The sequence below is a fragment of the Cupressus sempervirens genome, chromosome 8 (assembly GCF_028749045.1).
Source record: "Cupressus sempervirens isolate cs-2001-9-10 chromosome 8, ASM2874904v1, whole genome shotgun sequence".
In the NCBI taxonomy this organism is placed as follows: Eukaryota; Viridiplantae; Streptophyta; class Pinopsida; order Cupressales; family Cupressaceae; genus Cupressus; species Cupressus sempervirens.
The window spans coordinates 288,125,177-288,132,714 of NC_143125.1; positions in this window are offsets into that span (position 1 = coordinate 288,125,177).

Consider the following 7,538-nt stretch of genomic DNA (forward strand, 5'->3'; position numbering starts at 1 on the left):
GCGATTTTACTTTGTCTAAACTCAGAGGTGTTGATGAAAAAGAGCGAGCTTTTGTTCCAATTAATCAGCTGACCCGTCCCACTGGAGTAAGTATCAAGAATCTTCTTCAAGGCTCTGGCCTCTTTGACAGAAGCTTCCCCCCCCAAGATAGTATCGTCAACAAATTGCTGATGAGTGAAGGGAACACAATTAGAGGAGGGAAGGATCCCTTTGATACAAGCCTCACGCTTTCTATAGTCTATAAACCTTCCTAAGCATTCAGCTAAAATGATGAACAAAATGGGCGAAAGGGGGTCTCCTTGTCTGAGGCCTCTGGAAGGTTTGAAAAAATTAGAAGGGACTCCATTAACCAGAATAGCCAAGGAGGAGGTGGAGACCAATTGAGAGATAATTTTGCAAACTTTACTGTCAAAGCCAAAAGACGAGAGGACCCTCCCAAGTAGAGACCAGTCCACCCTGTCATAAGCTTTAGAAAGATCCAGTTTGAGAAGCATACCTTCCCGTTTGGAAGCCTCAAGTGAGTGGATGACTTCGTGCACCATCTGGACAGAATCCAAAATTTGTCTCCCTGGAACAAAACTCGATTGATCCTACGAGATTATTATGGGCAATATCTTGAGCATTCTTAAAGTGAGAACTTTAGAGATGATCTTGTAGAGAGAGTTGCACAGGCTAATAGGTCTGAAGTTGTCCAACGAGTCCGCCCTAGGGGATTTAGGAATGAGAACCACAAAAGTCGAGTTTAGCTCCTTGAGAATAGATTTGGCTCCAAAGAATTCCTGGATAGCCTGAACAACCTCTCCCATGATCACCGGCCAGAACCTTTGGAAGAAAAAAGTGGGAAAACCGTCCGGGCCTGGAGCCTTGTCAGCAGGTAGAGAAAAGAGAGCCTCTCTAACTTTCGAAGCCTTAGGAATAGCACAGAGCTGTTTATTATGGAAAGGTTGAATGAGCTTAGGGATACAGTGTAACAAATCCTCCTGGTCCAAATTGGAAAGCATTGGGTCCTCAGAGAGAAGGCTAGAGAAAAAAGAAATAGCTTCTTCTGAGATGGCAGATTCTTCAGTTAACAACTCCTGCCCCTTTCTGATACCATAGATCCTGTTACTAGCACGGTGCTTGAGGGTGGTTAGGTGAAAAAACTTAGTGTTCCGATCTCCTTCCTTTAGCCAGGTGATCCTCGATCTTTGCCTCCAAAATTTTTCTTCCTTATTAATAATGTTATGAATTTCAGACAGGGTCTTGAGCTCCGAAACCCTGTTGGTCTCAGTGTAACCATCCTTCTGAATGCAATCTTGGATAATAGTTAGATTATCAAATAACTCTTTCTTTTCATGGAAGATGTGACCAAAGTCAGACTTGTTCCAAATTTTAATCATCCTCTTCACATTGCTAACTTTTCTGGTGACTCTGAACATGGCTGAGCCCTCCACCTCTATCCCCCACCATAGCCTGATATTATCCATGAGGTCAGGGTGAGAGGTCCACATTTTCTCAAACCTGAAAGGATGGTATCTCCTGAGAACCAGAGGGGAAACAACTAGAGAAATGGAAGAGTGATCCGAACCAATTCTGGGAAGCAGAGATAGTCTGCAGCTGAAGGATTGAAGCCAGTCCAAAGTTATAAGAGCTCTATCTAGCCTAACCTGAATGCAATCATGGCCTTTTCTCTTGTTTGACCAGGTAAAGGATCCACCCTTAAGCTCTACGTCCATAAGGGCCAAATTATTTATGAAGTTAGAAAGATCCTATTTACTATCCCAATCCGAGGGCATACCTCCCTTTTTCTCTTTATCTTCTAGCAGTGTGTTAAAGTCTCCCATGATTATACCTCTCTTAATGTCACAATCTTGCACCATATTACCAACTTTGGTCTAGAAGTTTTTTCTATCTCTCTTATTATTGGGGGCGTAAATATTCACTAAATACCAAGAATCATTGGTGTGCAAATGTTGAACTCTGCAGAAAAGAATGTTATCTTCATCATACTCAGCTACTATATTGAAATACTTATCATTGAAAAGTAACAGCAGTCCTCCAGACGCTCCTTCAAAGTTAGAGGCTATGCCCTTCATGCTATTGTTGAACTTAATATTTTCCATCCTTTCCTTCTTCATTTTAGTTTCCTGGATTAGAAACACATCAGGCCTTTGGTCCCTTATCATATTTCTAATAACTTCTTGCTTGTGGATTCCATTGAGTCCACGAATATTCCAAGATAAGATCTTCATGATTTAACTACTGAACATGCTTCCTGGATGGTGCGCTGCGTACCATCCTTAATGTTTCTTCTGGCTTCCTCTTTCCTGATTTCATTCTTTTTTTTCCTTCCCACTAGGTTAGATTTGTGGCCGAGATCAGCCTTGGCCATGCTTCTAGTAGAAGGGGGAGATACCGGAGAAGGGTCCCTGCTATTCTTCTTCTTTCTGCTCCTGACTTCCGTCCAGGGATTCTCTTCTCCCTCTAGTCCTTTGTCCAGCCAAGCATCAATTCTTGCCAAATCTTCCATTGTCGATGCAGACAACCTCTCTATGATTCTGTTTACTGTTGAAGGGGGTGAACAACACATCGGGTTAGGGTCCTAGGACATGGGTTCCCCCTCCTTTGGTTCTTCCATGGAGTTCGGGACAAAGGATAGTTTCAAGTCATCCTCCTGAGACTCCAGAGGGGGAAGAGTCATTTTTTCACCTATCTCCTTAGATTTCTTCTCAGATTCCTTCGCATTGGGGAGATGTATTGAATCGTCTTTCACTCCTTCCTCTTCTACCCCTCCTAAGTTTCCAGTCACCCGAGGAGGCCCTGATTCCTCTTGGGGCGCATTAGGAGCAGAATTTGTTTTTTCTTCTGCCTCTCCATTTGCCTTGACTTGAGATGCTTTTTTCCTCCATTCTTTTTTGGGATCTAGAGAGTCTTTTATCCCCCCTTGTGGATGAGCCTTTCCCACTGTACTCTTCCCTTTGAAAAGTGGACATGATCCAGCCTTGTGGCCAGCCTTCTTACAATGGAAACAAGTGAAAGGCACACTTTCATAGTCAATCTTTTGAGATCTGTTTCCTAGATGAGATTGTAGTTCTAAAACTTGAGGCATGTCCTGGCCTTCGATGACTCCTACACAGATTCTTGCGTAGTTCAATCTTTTCTGAGTAGCTGTGACAGGGTCAATGGAGAGGAGCTCTCCAAAGGTCCTGGCTATGCCATCAAAGACATCCTCATGCCAATATTCCAAAGGAAGTTCCCGAAATCTTAACCAAACTGGAACCTGAGATTGGAAATCATTGTTCAAATCCAAGTTGGATGTCCATTTTTGCAATATTAGGTTGGATCTGCCCAAAGACCAGTTCCCAGCACATAGTATACGAGAAAAATCTTCCGAGCAAGAAAACTCAAAAGACATGAAGCCTTTGGCCATAGCAGTCACATCTACATGCCCTTTAAGGTCCCATTTTCTCCTGGTAAATGTCCTCACTACATCAATATTAGGTCTTGGCCCTACAAATTTTCCTACCAGAGTGTTTTCCATGCTTAGGATATTGTGGTCAATAATTTCCCTAGGGATTTCCAGAGCAAAAATACCTTTCTCCTTATCAGATTTGTCAATGACTTTTGGGAAAGACGATTTACCTGATGGTTTTATCCCGAAAAGATTTGACCAGCGTCCCCATGTCCCAAACGGCCCACTGCCCACATGGGGGGAGGGGGAATCTTCTCACCTAGATGGGGCATCAAAACCCGTGGGTCCCCATCCTTTGAGGCATCCTCATCTTTCCCCTCCGTTTCCTGCCCTGCGCTTGTTGCATGCCCTCCTGCAGATGTGGTCTCCTGTCTCCCGCCTTTCTCCAGATTCGAAACAACGTGATTCGAATTGCAATTCCCGCCCGCTCCATCCCTCTCTCTCATCGTGCCCATTTTGAAAATATAGTAATATTTAATTTGTTAAATATACATTATAATAGTGTTAAAATTAATAATAATATTTATATTTTACAAATAAATATTTAAAAAATTATTAAAATATTAGTAATCATGTTTCAAATTATCTTTTAAAATTTAGTTTCTATATCAATGAAAAGATGTGTATGTATTCGAAATAAAAATAATCTAAAAATAAGCAAAATTATTAAATACATAATTTGTAATTTTACATCTCTATTTTATGGATGTTGTTCAATGGTTTCCTTACAATGGGTTATAAGATAAATGATATCTATCTTTGAATTGAAATAGAAATTCTCATTATTTTCTTCAAATTTGACTTGACAAAATTTTAAAACTACATAAGCTATGTCATTATGTTACCAACATACATACATAATCAAACTATTCTAAAATATAAACAAAAATTGTCAAACATTTCTATTTGTTTTGATTTCTAATTTTCTATTATGGAACGCTTTATATGTAGTATATAACTTAATCAAATTAACTTTTATTTATTTTAAATAATTAGATTTTGATCTAAAATGTTCATTGAAAAATATATATTTAGTTTAATTTGAAAATTCTTTCTAATTATCCTCTTATTTTTTTCAATTTGATAAATTTATGCATGCCCATAATATTTAAATTTGTTGTAAAATTGCATCATTTTTTACATCTCTTATACTATATTTTAGGACCAGTAAGCTTGAATTGACTAATGTTTTAAAAACTATCTAATTAAATTGTGTGATTATGTTATCCACATATATAAAATCAAACTATTCCAAATAATGTAGAGAAATCAATCAAATACACTTGTATAATTTATATTAATTTTTAATTATGTATTATATGAACATTTTTTTTATATATAAGTTTTTAAAATCTAATTTCTATTTTTTTAAATAATTAGAGCATAATAAAAAAATATGAAATGAAAAATATACAATGTGCAATTAAATTTTTTATTTCAATTATCCAGGTTTTGACACATGATAATATATAATTTTAAAATATATTCTACTTTCATAACCTTTTATATCTAGGAATTAGAAAAAAATTGTAATTGAGCACCAATGTTTGCATGAGGTTTTAGTATTTTATTCTTGAATCTTCAACTATATTTACTTCATATTTCAAAAATTTCATGTTGTAACTTTAAAAAGGTTTGAAATTTTGTGAAGAATATGATAATTAGTTATTTATTTTAGTATACCTAAAAAATGTATTAGCTTGTCTAGTAGAGTCATACTAGGAGCCACTCCCACTTGAATAATTGTAGAGTTGCTTTTTTAGTTTGTCATGTTAGATTGCAACTAGCTCTCTTGAAGCCAAATAGGAGCTTCAAGATTTTCTAGTTTTGTCTCTCTTTTTAGTCCATACTTATAGTAAGAAAATTATTCTTTTGTAGAAACTTTATTTGAATAATATAAAGGGTCATTAAGAATATTCATATTTTTCACGATGGGTAGAAAGAATAAGTGGGAATCACTTATTAAGTTAGGCATGCAAGACATCCCAAATGATGGAAGTCATTTCTCAAGTTGTGAACTTGAATGGACACCTATTGGAGATGATAGTAAACAAAAAATAGATTGGTGTGTTGATATCCCTCTTGATAGACTCGCTCGCTTTGTCAAAGGAGAAGATTTATTGGAAAGTACTAAAACAACATTAATACGTAAATTTTTTTATAGAGAATAATTCCGTAGAGCCTACTAAACACGCCACAAAGATGTATTCCAGGTTTGTCTAGATTTAATAAATTGATTAAGGATGTCACTTCTATATTTATTTATTTATTTTATTATATTGATTAATAATTTTTTAACATGTATAAGTATTTATCATTGTGCTTTTGGGTCACTAGATAAAAGAAATTCACCTAAAAGCAATTAAAGAAAACACAATTTTATTCAAAAAAGGGGTTGTCAAACACACTTCCATGTTAGCATTATGTAATATGGTATAAAAAATATTTTTATAATTACATATAATGAATTTAACCATCAAGATGTTAATGGTGAATATCGTCATGGAAAGGATGACCCTTTTGGTGATACAAGGACTAGTTTTGCACCAAGGTTGTCAAGTGAATACAAATCATACATTGAATCCTTAATATTGACGGTTGTGGGGATCAACACAATATGTGAAAAATAATACTTAGATCTTGGTCTCGAAAAGTTGATGAATAGGAGGCACACGTTTTTTTTAAGAAAGGATGTGTTAAATGCATGGAAACGAGTATGTTCCCTATGTTCTCAAAAGAACGAAGGCAATGCAAAAAGTGTATGCTTGTGGCATTTAGAGGAGAAACATAATTTATTCTTCTATAAAATACCAAAAAATATAGAAAATATTCCATTTATTATAGGCATCCAAACACCATGGATGCAAGAAATGATGGTGAAGCATTCATATGAGTCACTTGTTGAAATGGACTCCATATTTTCAACAAATAAATATTGTGTAAGTAGAACAATGCCAATTTTATTTGTGGATTTTAATTTAATCATCAACATTATTTGAATAAAAATTTAATTTATTAATAATTTGTTAAATCTAGTATCAACTATATACCTTGCTTGTATTTTATGAGCAAGAAGATAACATACCTGTTGCATGGCTATATCCTCTAGAAACAAAGTTGAGGATATAAATGAATGGCTAACTGAAGTTTACAAAAGAGAAAAACAATGTAGAGAAGATTGGAATGTCAATGCATTCATGATGGATGATGCTAGCGCTGAAATTGAAGCAATCAAATTTTTATCAACTTTTCTTTATAGTTATAAGAGTGTGATTTCTTTATTTTTAGTTTGCAAATATATTTTTCCCCAATTTTGGAATTGACTAGTTTTAATTTAAGAATCATTTTAGTAGAATTTTAATTATGAACTTTGATAATGTATTGTCTTGTAGATTATCCTTTCATTGTTAGGTGTTGTTATGCATTTGGCATGTACATAGGGCATGGTTGAAAAACATGTACAAGTTAATATCTCATTTGAATATATGAAAAATCACATACATCACATAATAACTCCATGTTGAGTGATATAATTTAGATTTGTTAAAAACAAAGATGTCAAAACAAGAATATCTGATAGATTGTGTGAGATAATGTATTTAATGAATGAGAATGAAGATGTCATTACTCATTTGATAATAAAGTTCATGGAGAAATTCAAAGAAGAGAAAGAATTCATTGATTACTTTCAGAAGTATTGGTGGTGTTATGATCAAAGTCGCATTGGTAAGGTTACAAAATTATTCTTTATAGTTTTTATGTATTTGTAGAATTTAAATTGCTCATTCTATATGATAAGATATAATGTTTATTTGTATAGAAATGTGGGAAAAAAACTTTCAAAGCTTCCTTCATGCAAATCAAGAAGCTAATGCCTCAATTGAATCATATCACTCTCACATCAAGAGTCAACATCTAAGTGATTGTTCTAGGAAATGAACAAGAAGAATGGATTGACTCATTTATACACTTCTCCGTAAGGTAGAGCCATTCTATAAAAATAAAAGATGTTTGCAACTATCTGGATTTTTAACCAACTTCAAAAAGGAAAGATACTACATGACTACTTTAGAGAGATCAAAAGTAA